This window comes from Amborella trichopoda, chromosome 5 (assembly GCF_054954075.1).
Source record: "Amborella trichopoda isolate Santa Cruz 75 chromosome 5, AtrichopodaSantaCruz75HAP2 v2.0, whole genome shotgun sequence".
Taxonomy (NCBI): domain Eukaryota; kingdom Viridiplantae; phylum Streptophyta; class Magnoliopsida; order Amborellales; family Amborellaceae; genus Amborella; species Amborella trichopoda.
In genome coordinates this window covers 20,719,374-20,731,733 of record NC_142340.1, presented here as the reverse complement: position 1 = coordinate 20,731,733, position 12,360 = coordinate 20,719,374, and the positions used below count along the sequence as shown (strand labels likewise).

Sequence of the window (12,360 nt, the reverse complement as noted above, 5' to 3'; positions counted from 1 at the left end):
AATCCAAATTATTACAACTTAACTAACTATAATATTATATACCAACAATGTTTTATAATTATTTTATTATATAAATAATAACAAATCCAAAATATTTTATAATATCATCTAATTTAAAATGTATTATTGACAACTGTAAGAAAAATAGTACACTACATGATTTATAATACAAAAATTAATAAATAAAATAAAAGATTTGGTTATCAATGTATAAATTATTAGAATGCATACCAATTTTCTTTAATTTTTTAGGTTTCTAGAATAAATTAGTGGAAGAGATTGTTAGTACAAATAGAGAGATTTCAAATGGCCTCATTGTATGAATCCTATCTTTAAATTAATATTACTAAATTTATGTTAAAGACCATCATGTTATAAAAATAAAAATATAATTAGACCATTTATTCCTAGGTTGTATTAAGAAATACCTTTTATTTTTTTACAAGAAATACTTATTGTGTTATCTTTTTTTTTTTTTTACAAGAAAAATATGATACTTGTTGATTGTCTTTTTCTTTTTTTTTGACAAAAGAAGAAGATGTTGTATTACATTTTGTTTTTCTTGTTTTATTACTTTTTATTTCTTTTTACAAGAAAAATAAAAAAATGATGTTGCCAAAGTACATTTTATTTTTTTATGCCTTTTGTTTTAGTTTTTTGCAAGAAATACTTGTTATATTACCTTGTATTTTTTTACAAGAAAAATAAAAAAATGTTGTATTATCTTTTTTATCTTTATCTTGAAAAGCCTTTTATTTTTTATTTTTTATTTTTTCTATTTTTTTATAACAGTATTTTCTGCCTTTGTTTTTTTTTTTTGACAACAAAAATAGATGAGGACGCGCATTAAGGTTCAAACTCTAGACGTCCACCAAAAAATCGGAATTGTCAACCAACACCGCCACGTCACCTAATGTGATTTTATTAGAAAGTTGGATAGTCTTCTCTCTCCTGTTTTTTATTATCTTGATGCCTAACACATATGAAGCTTCTCCAAGATCCTTCATATCGAAATATTGTGCAAGAAAATTTTTCGTCTCTACTACTAGGACAATTGAGCTACTAACAATTAGCATATCTTCCACATGTAACGATATAAAGACCACATCACTACCACTGACCTTTTGATATATGCAATAATCATCATTATTTGTAAAGAATCCTGTAAAAGCAAGGGCCTCTTGGAATTTTATGTACCACTGTCGCGATGCTTGTTTCAAGCCATAAAGAGATTTATTAAGTTTGTATACAAGGTTCTCTTTCTCTTTTTCCTCAAATCCCTCAGGTTGGGTCATTTAAATTTCTTCTTCTAAAGACCATTTAGAAAGGCTATAAGGATTCAGATGGATGGAAATTTGGCAACAGGGGAAAAAGTTTCCTCGTAATATATCCTTTCTTTCTGGGTGAAACTCTTTGCAACCAACCTAGCTTTGTATTTTTCTATTTTCCCTTCAGAGTTCAACTTTTTCTTAAAAATTCACTCACAACCAATGGCCTTACGTTTTTCAGGTAGGGGTACTAAATCTCATACATGGTTTTGGTTAATGGAAGCATACTCATCTTTCATAGCTTCTACTCAGTATTCTCTTTTAGGATAGTTCAAAACTTCACGGTGAGTTCTAGGTTCTGAATCTGGATATTCCCCAACCTTATCAAAATGTTCTCCAAGGTAGACAAAATGCTCTAAGTAAAGAGGTAATCTACGGACTCGGTTACTTCGTCTTGGTTCAGGTAAAGGTTCACTTTCTTTAGGAAGCTCAAAAACAGGTTGGGTTGGTTTAAAAATTTCAGGTTCATGATCTCGAACTACATCCTTGTTTTTGGCCTCCTCATAAAAGTTAGCTCGTTGTCTACTCACCCTTGCTTCAAGGAACTCTTCCTCAAAGAAGTGAGCATCGCGGCTTTCAATAACCATACCAATTTCAAGGTTGTAGAATTGATACCCCTTACCATGATCTAGGTAACCAATGAAAATGGATTTGATAGTTATGGGTTGCAATTTGGTTCTATTTTGATGTGGGATAAGGACATGGGCTGAGCAACCCCAAACTTTCAGGTGTTCAAGGAAGGAAGTACGACCTGTGAAATTTCTTGAGGAGTAAGTAGGAAGCATTTGTGGGAATCCGGTTAAGGATGTAACATGTCGTTAATACGGCTTCACCCCAAAACTCCAATGAGAGATTTACATGCCCCATCATACTCCTTACCATTTCTACTAAGGTCATATTCATTCTCTCAGCTACACAATTCTTTGAAAAGGTTAGATGAATATTCTCCCCCTCTATCGGTTTTAATGACTTTACTTTTCAGATTGGTTTGATTCTCTACTTGGGCCTTATATTCTTTGAATTTTTCTAGGGCTTCTAATTTTACATGAATAAGGTACACATGGCCATATTGCGAGCGGTCATCCATAAAAGAGATAAAATATCTTTTTTCACTTTTGGTGATCACATTCATAGGTCCCAATATGTCACTATGAATGATTTCCAATACGCTAGTAGCTCTTTTTGCCACGGTGGTATTTTTTCTTATTAGTTTTTCTTGCACACAAGACTCGCACATTTTCGATAAATCTCCTTTATAATTATAAAGAATCCCGTCCCTTTTTAATCTTTCCATTCGTTTGATATTAATGTGTCCTAACCTAATATGCTATATGGTAGCATCTAATTCATTAGGGGACGAGACATAAGCAATCATCTTTTATTTCAATAGTAAATAGCCCGTCTACAAGTCGTCCAGTCATGATCATATCTTTTCCCTTCTTGACCATCACTTTCTCCCCAATGAAAGTGGTTATGAATCCAGCCATAGACATCTTAGGAACCGAAACCAAGCACTTTCTCATATCAAGAGCATAAAGTGCTTGTTTTAGAATCAAGGTGCTCCCACTCTTTAGTTTCAGCTCAAAATCTCCAACTCCAAGTGCATCAATGTTGTTGTCCTGCTGACCTCATAGGAGTGAAAAAACGGTAACCTTCCTTGATGTTTGTGACATGGGTCGTAGCCCCCGAGTCAAGACACCAAGAAGCTTCATTGGGGTCAGCTAGCATGAACTCGAAAACCACACATGTCAATTCCTTGTTAGTTCCACCAGATTTGTTGAACCGACAACTATTGGCTATGTAACCCACCTTCTTGCAAATAAAACACGTTCGAGTCTCTCTCTTTGCTCCCTTATTTACAAAATCTCTTCTTTTGAAATATATTTTCTTTTCAAAAGTATTTCTTCCCTTTCTTTTCTTAAATTTAAAAGATGATTGAGATTTTACCATATGCACAGCATCCCTTGCAGTTTGCCTTGAACTCCTCCTTTCTTCTTCAGATTTGATGGTCGTGATGGGTTCCTTCAATTTTGGTGCATTTCTTCTAACAGAGATGGAAGATATGAAAGACTCCCATGAATTAGGAAGAGAATTCATTAAATGAATCGCTTGCATAGATTCATCGGGCTTCATGCCTGTATCTTCCAAATCTCTAACTAGCGCACGAAACACTTGCACATGATCTACAAACTTGATACCTTCTACCATTTTTAAATCATTATACCTTCTCATAGCCATAGTTTGCTTCATGAGAGAGGGTTCAGCATATTATCTTTCAAGTTTATCAAAAATCTTACTTGCAGTATAGATCGACTCGTACTCAGAAGCATAAGAGTCAGTCATGGCACATAAAAGAATGTGCTTGCATCTCAAGTTCCTCCTCTTCCAATTGACATACTCACCTTTGATTATTTGAGATGAATCGTCAGTTGGACGATGAAGTCAGTTCTCAAAGAGTACCTCAAGCAAGTTTTCTTCTTAGAGAACAAATTTGATTTTTCTTTTCTATGAAGCGCAGTTGGCCCCATCAAACCTTTCAGTTTTCAGGATCTTAGAGATGAAGGTACGAGCAGCCATTATATTATATTCTCAAGAAAAAATAAGAAAAGACTCATAATGGCAATCAAGTAAAACTAGCTCTGATCCCAATGAAAAAAAAACCTATGTAATCTTTTGCCAAGGAAATACATTTTTTTATTTTTTTTTAATAATAATCAGCCCTTATAATTTTGGCGACAAGATCACTCACATATGATCTTATTACAAACAATAGAAATTCCAAAAATAACTAATACATCAATAAAATAAATCTCAACAACTTGATGCATTCATACAACCTAATATTGTGCTTGATAATATAAAATAAAAGAACAAACAATTAAAAGAAAAGATGTCGGAGATTACCTCAACCAGGCTTTTTACACCCCACACCGAGTCACCACATCCAATGGCGCAGGATCAGCGGTCTAACTTCAATCTCGAACCGAGAAAGCTAATTTCAACCAAATTAGGTAACCACATTTAAATCTCTACAAAACCCTAATTCCAAAATAATTAGGCTCAAACCTTAATTTTTCCATCCCTTAGATTAGATCATGAGAGCGAGAGAGAGTCTATATGTTGGGGCGTGCCCCCTATGGTCTTTTTAGGAGAGAGAGAGTAGAGAGAGAAAATCATAGAGTAGAGAGAGAGGGGGATGGCCTCTAAAGAAGAGAGAGAGAGTTTATGGGAGAGGGAGAGGTGTGTAGAGATGGGTGGGAGAGCACCCTTATTTATAGTGAAATTTAGGTCTAGGGTTTTTTTTATGGTTTTCCATAGTTTGCCTCTTTCTTGAGATTGAATATGGACCATAGTGACTTATGGGGTGAGAGATCTGAGCCATCCATTCATAGATGGGTCATCAATGTTATGGAAGGTGCATGAATCATTATCACCCCTTTTTTTAAACCATTTTCCTATTAATATATTTAAATAAATTAAATCTATTAAAGATATAGTGCATACCATAAATTGCATATTCCATCTCATATTTTCTATAAGAATATTTCAATAAAATCAAGTCAAGATATTTATTCAAGATAATATATGGTCAATATTTCCTAATCAATATTTGACCATATGCTACAAGATATAGTTACCATATTTAATAAACTTGAAGACAAAGCAACAAGAGAAGGTATCCAAGGGTGGGGCGTGCCACCCATGTATGGTATGTCGGGCCGCATCTAATACCCACATGGTAGGCCCATGTGCACTATGGGCCCCTATGTATTTTTTTTAATAAATATTTTAAAATTAAACAAAATGAATTTTAAAACATTATAACTTTGTAAATTAATAACTTCATTTTTATAAGTCGAAAAATAAGAAATAAAATATCAAATGACTTATAAAAATTCAAATAATAAATTTAAAATAATTTAATAATAAAAAGAACAAAATTAAATTAATATGATGGGAAGTGGATCCATATGGTTCAGGAATTTAATCAACGATCACGGGGTACTCCACCTTCAACTGTGGACTACAGACCACACTTGCTTTATCAAACTGACCCAATATTTCCCATAACCCACAGTCCAAGCAAGGGCTCATTAGCAGGCTACCAAGTCACCACGACCTGATGCGACTACAGCCCTATGACGCATAGGGGTATCTCTCGCACATGCATATGCTTCACCCAAAGGTGGATATCCAGCTTTTCCGAATGATCTATCTATATGTATGTCGTGTGATGGAATATGGATGAAGTTTTGGCCCCCGTCTCTGTAGGCCTACCATCACACACAAGGGTCACACAGTCCCTTGGCTCACTCATCTAGACATAAGCTCTGATCTCATCAAAGGCTAACTCAAAAATCCTTCTCGGTTTATATTTTATGTTCAGGTACTTTGGGTTTTCTAACCGACTGGCCCAGATCATCAAGCACAGTCCGATATCCGCAAATATCATTTGCTTAGTATGGTCTTCGAGGGACCACACTCCCACTGAGTTTATGTTCTACTATAATAAGTGTCGTTCATTACACACTTAGCGGCAATCTTCCTAAATGTGAGGGGGGACCAAGCATGGAGGGAGATGTTGGAGACTGTGAGCCATACTTTCAAAGGGCGGGTGGAGCCAAGCCTCGGAGACCACTCCCTCAAGGAGAGAGTCACTCCTTTAAAAGACAAGGAAGGAGGAGAGCTCAAGGCAGAGCGAGCTTCTAGAACGGACGGAAACGAGAAGAGGAAAGAGCCATCAGATAATTGCTTACACAAGAGATTGGGCTCTTTCCATACGCGTTGGCCCCATGTTTCAATCGCTCTGAAGTCGTCCCTTAGGTGAAAAGTACCCAAGGAGGAACGCAAGTTAGCAGATAAGGGCGCTGAGACCTCGGTGGGCACCGACACAGAATGGGGGATGAAAGGCATACAAAACATAGGAGGTGAGGGTGAAGGCGAAGCGGTGGAGGGAGGAGGAGAGCCTCCTGCAGTTGAGATTGTTGGGGCCTGCAGAACTTGAGCGAAGGAAGGCTTAGAAGGGAGCTTAATCAGCGGCCTAGGATGGGGAGCCCCACCAGGAAGTAAATCTGCACCTGAAGGCGAGACGCTAGAGGAGGACAGTTTTTTCGAAGCCGATGTAAGAGGGGAGGGGGCGTGCAAGTAAAAGTTATAGATACTGTTCCAATCTGAGGGGGAAAACCGTTGTCCGGGCAGTTGTCGCTTCTTCCTCACCATATTCAGCGAAACCTTCGTCTAAGCGGTTGTCGTTTCTTCCTCACCATATTCAGCGAAACATTCGTTGAAAGGGTTCAAACAATTATTTTGAATAAACTTCGCCATGCATAGTTCTAGCTAAGTCTACCTGGGTGCATATATCAAATTGATTTCAAAAGTAATAAATGGACTAAAATGCTTCTTGCTTGCACAATTCGATGAAATGTGTGCAACGGTGCATGTCTACCGTTGTTAAGCACAGCCAAGAGCCAACACACACCAACCTACAATATTTTGTACTGCTTATACAAAATAGTGAAGTATCGCAATGCAACTCAACCTCAAATAGAAAGAGCTCCACACTCAGGGCTACAGGCTTGAGTTCAACTGAACATCCTCTTACATTATCATTTACATTCCGCCAACAGTTTTTATGCAGCACAGTAATAAGCAAATAGTTTTAAACTTTAGCATAAGAATGAATATTAAGTAGCAAGAATTGCCCCTGAAGTCAACATCAAAAAAAAAAAAGGAATGTAACTACTTGACGGCACAAGAAACATAATTGATATAACAATAAAAAACATTTTAAATAAACAGTATGTATTAATTGGGAAAAGAATACTTCATTGGTTTTAGCCGTGAGAAGTTTTGAACACACAAATGCTAGGAATAAATGAAAATGATCAAACTTCAAAAGAACAAACAAGGATTAGTTGTTCCCAAGTCAGCCTGTCACTCCTCCAAGGTTTTATCTCTTTCTATAGCATCAGCCATCAAGCCGTAAAGAACTAGATTTTGAAGCATATGGATATACAAATATGTATACCCAAGCCAAGTGCACGCCTCCCTTGCATTCTGAACAGTCCCAAGAACAATTTCAGCATTCAGCTGATCAGCCAGCTTGGACACAAACCGACTCTCAATGGGCAGTTGCTCATTCATTACAGAGAGATAATATTGCTGCTCACTGTGCCTAGTCAATATTATTCCCTCACCATAAGTATCATACCGGGGCCTTCCAGCTCGACCAAGCATTTGCATAACATCCAATGGACTCAGCTCATTCCATGCCCCTTTCTCAGGGTTGTAAATTGCAGTCCCTTTTACAATAACTGTACGAGTAGGCAAGTTCCCCCACCCCCTCCCCCCCGCATGCAAGAGGGGCAGTTGAAACCAAAACAGGAATAATTCCTTCAGAGAAAAGACCCTCAACAATTGTACAATCAGCCCTGGTCATCCCGGCATGATGAATGGCGAACCCATAGGGCAAAAGGTCTTTGAGATCAATGCTCTTAACATTATCAGCTTCAGTCTGAAGAATCTCACGACTTGCACTGTCTTCCTTTAGGAAACGACCCAATGTGTCGTTCACAAGGTGTATCTCTTATGGCTCGAACAGTTTTCGCTGTCTCATTTCTTGAATGGACAAAAACAAGAACCTGGCGTTTCCCAGCGAAAGCCTCAACCTTCTTGTAACATATATCATTCATCAACTAAAACCTTTGAAGGGGCTTCTTCACTGTGATGCCAATATATTGTTGGGCAAGGGGGCAAGACTTATAGCCATTGTTAAACTAAAATACTGGAAACAATGCTTTAAGTCACAGGTCCCTGGTTATCATGGAAAAGGTGAATATTATCAATAACGAGCAGTTTAACAAGTACGGACTATGTAAGATCCCCTGATTTCCTTATGATAATATCCCACTTCTCTGGGGTCGTAAAAATTATTTGGGTGTCTTCTATTTGTTGGCGAGAAAGTGTCTGGTCACCTGTAAGCTCCTTAACTGAGACCCCATAGGACTGTAACACTTTCGACAAGTTCCCAACCACCTCTGCAACCAAAGCTTTCATTGTAGCGACATAGACAATCTTGTAACTGTTGTTGTCAAAAGGCCCATCAGCATTTCGGTGCAAACCAATTTGTTGAAGTATAGTGAGCATAGCCACATTGGTCTTTCCAGCCTCTGTAGGGGCACAGAGGAGGATATTCTCAGGGGCAGTTTCATATACCCGGCTTTGCACCCTATTCAACTGCTTCATGCCACTGAAAGCTGGTTGAGCCCATTCTGGCAAAACTGATATCTTTATCAGTTCTTCACCCGAAGCCATGGGTTTTGACTTCAAGGCTGGTACATGCACCTCTTCATAACCTCTTTTTGGGATACGATAACAACCAGTGGGGAACTTACCTTTCTGAAATGCAAGGCTTTCTAAATCAACCAATTTCCTTTGGCCTTTCAGCCAGCAATTCTCCACCGGAAACCCATCTATCTCAAGCGTTCTCTCTTTATCACCATCATATTTCAACCTTCGGGCTTCATCCCTAATGCTCTTCTTAATATTCTTTTGCCACTCTGCAGCAGTTGCCCTAGAAGCACGAAGCTGCTCCAAAATTGCAACCAGTCCAGGGCCCCATCCATCGTCTCCTCCTCAATTGATTTCCTCTGTTTTTTGTCCTCTGCCCTAGCCAAACGTGTGCACCAAACCAATTTAAGCCTATTCTTTAGCATCAATTTTATAAGATCAAATTTTCATGATAAAATAGCATTACAAGACTATTCTCCACTTCTCTATTTTCGCCTTCAGCCAATATTTTTAAGATTTTTTCACCAAGCTGCTGACAATGCTGGGGATCAATATAACTATTAGTATAAGCTTTGGTAATCTTCCTTTGAAGCCAGTAAGCATCAATATCCTGAACATTCAAGCCTTCATCCTCTACATCATCAACTAAGCAACCCATTTGCATAATTGATGTATCATTAACATTCTCCCCCTCATAGTCTTCTTCATGAAGATCATCCAAATCACGCTCTTCTTCTTCGTCATCCTCTGCAAATTCAACCGGCACCACGACATCATCGATCAAAGCTCTCCATCCCCACTTGAACCAACCTCAGTTTCACTTCCATCATGATAATCAGTGATCAATTTCCCCACTGAAAACAAATTCGCAAAAAGCTCCTGTGTCATGGGGTGCAAAAGCTTCTCAATGTCCTTTTCTTGTCGGGGTCTTTGGTTTTCTTATTCTTGAGCACTGATAAGACCTCATCAGCTGCTCCTCTAATAATATCTTGGAGTTAGCCCCCAAATTGTTGTTGAATCAAGCTAAGTAAGATTTCATAAGCCACTCTTGTATCCTTGGTTTTGGGTTCGTAGACTCCATTCTCTTATAGAGAGAGAACCCTCTCTTATTCAAGTCTTTTTCTTTTGGGTTCTCTTCTCTGAGTCTCTGGAACAAGAGGGGGCTTCCGATCCTTTTTTTTCTTCAAATTCTTGAGCTTCTCTTCGCGCTCCGGTGGCTTTCTTCTACCAGCTCTATCCCCAAAAGTTCTAGGGTCGATCTTCCCAAACAGAGACTCCGGTACACCCATCGTAAAACCAGGATCAAATTTCCTATGTACAAGAAAAATGTATTACAAAGAAGTAGAAGAAGGAAAACATGAGGCAAAAAATCCTAGCTCTCAAGATTTGTACCAGTTTTAGAGAAAGAAGAAACTAAATACACATTAGAGAGAGAAGAAGAAAATAAGAAATTGAGAGTGAGAGAGATAAGGAGTGAAAGAGGGAGAGAAAGAAAGAGAATCATAGTTTAGACAGAAAGGAGAAAGAAAAAGAGAGAAAGAGAGAGAAAAAGAGAGAGAAAGAAGAAAGAGAGAGAAGATAAAGAGAGAGAAAGAGAGAAGCAGCACAATATTACAGAAAGAGACTTACAGTTTCAAACTGAGAGAAGTTTTTGCTGATCTGTTCAGAACTGGCTCGTCTTCTTGGTCCTCAAGAGAAAAAGAGAAGAAAGTGAGAAAGGCAAAGAAAAAGCAGTTTTAAGAAGAAAAAAAATAAAAAATTTAGAGAGAGAGTATTTCAAAGTGCCAAAAGTTTTTGCCGCTCTATTCCACCTTTGGGACGTTTGTTTTCTTGGTCTTCCACTAAAAATGCAATTATAATTTTCGGCAAATCACAAACTGACTTGGAAAGATCTTGTTAGATTATTGTTACAAAGAGCACGCCAGAGACCCTACTTTTTTACATGGATTGTGTCCTAGGAATTTTTGTAGGGATTGTATCCTACAAGACCATTTGCTTTTGGAAAAAGACTTTTATATAATGTTGCAACTTTAAAATATAAAATTAAAGATGCATCTTAAAAAATTAATAAAAAAATATTATTTTATTATTAAAAAAAAACCCTGTAGTTGGTTATCTCGACATCGAAATGCATGAATATGAAGAAAAAAAAGATTTTGAGTCCTAAAAATAGCGCATCTTGCAATATATTATCTAGACCGTCCATTTTCAAGATTCTCGTATGTTTATAGATCTACTTGATTTTAACTATTTTTTTAGTTTAAAGTTTTATGCTCATAAATGAAAATAGATTTTGGGATAATCCTAAAAGAAGTTTTACTCCAAAATTGCATGTTATGATAAACTTTGGAGGTGCGCTTTAATTGGATTGTTTAATGTTGCAACCTTATAGAAGCCACACCCTTTATTTTTTGGTACAATGAGGTCACAATTATTTTTCGCTATTATGCTTAAAATTTAATATAATGAAGTGTGTCACAACATTTGAAAATTTTTATTTTAGAATTTGTGTCCAATCAATGACATAAAGTAATCCACACTAAGTTATTTAAGATAGATTTTGAGAGATCTATTTTAAAAAAAAATAGAGATCGAGATGGAGAAAACATGATTTAGAGACGGAGACAAAGAGAGATAGACCTGGGAGAGAGTTTTATGGTTTTTTTTTATTACTTTTATTTTTTTATTATTCTTTTTTTTTTGTATTTAAAGGGAAGATAACCTTTTTTGTGAAGATGGTAACTTGAGTAAATAAAGAATTTTATTGACCGGGTAAAAAGATCTTTAGGATGGACTCTCTTAGAGTGTATTTGTTTTTCTAAAATATTTTTTTCTAATTTTCCAAAAGTTCCACATTTGACATATGATTTCATCTAAAAGTTCATAAAGTAATCTTCTAACAAAAGTTCCCATTCCTTTGTTAAAACATAAAAAAATTAAGTTCCGGGGGTAGTAACTTAATCTTTTGTTAATTACTATTCACTATGCATTATATAAATGCATATATAATATGATATTTTATAATATTGTATTATATTATATTTATATATTATTTATTTATTTTATTAATGTAATTTATATTATATAATATATATTGATTATATATTATATGTTATATATAATAGTAATATATATTTATATTATATTATCTATTATGTATAATATATTTACCATATTATATAATATATAAATATCTTATATTATATTATATATTTATTATATCATATATAATATTTATATTAGTATTGATTATATTATATATAAATTTTTATTATATTACATATGATATTTATATATTATATTATATATAATATACAAATATAAAATATTTATTGTATATATAATATTTATATTATTATATTATACATAATATGTAAATATCTTATATTATACTCTATAGTATATATAATATATATTTATTATATTGTATATAATTATATAAATATACTATATTATATTATATTATATGTTATACATTATATATGATATATATTTATTATATATAAATATCTTGCATTATATTATAATAAACATCATATTATATAATTCAAATATACATTAATATATGGGTGCGGTTTCTATAAGGTTGCAACCTTAAATAATATAATTAAGGCACACCTCCAAATTTTATCATAACATGTAATTTTGTTGTAAAAACAATTCTTAGGATTATCTTAAAATATATTTTCATATCTAATTAGAAAATTTTAAACTCCAAAACTAGTTAAAATTGAAGAGATCT

At 35.2% G+C, this 12,360-nt stretch overlaps 1 pseudogene across 1 annotated transcript; it reads right to left on the bottom strand.

The window, feature by feature from the left end:
- Positions 1-7,113: 7,113 nt before the first annotated feature.
- LOC18444675 (DExH-box ATP-dependent RNA helicase DExH12 pseudogene) lies at positions 7,114-10,370 on the bottom strand (annotated as a pseudogene). The gene is made up of 2 exons (XR_016055234.1): positions 10,248-10,370; positions 7,114-9,929 (listed from the first exon to the last, which is right to left on the bottom strand). The product of XR_016055234.1 is annotated as a DExH-box ATP-dependent RNA helicase DExH12 pseudogene (transcript).
- Positions 10,371-12,360: the final 1,990 nt, after the last annotated feature.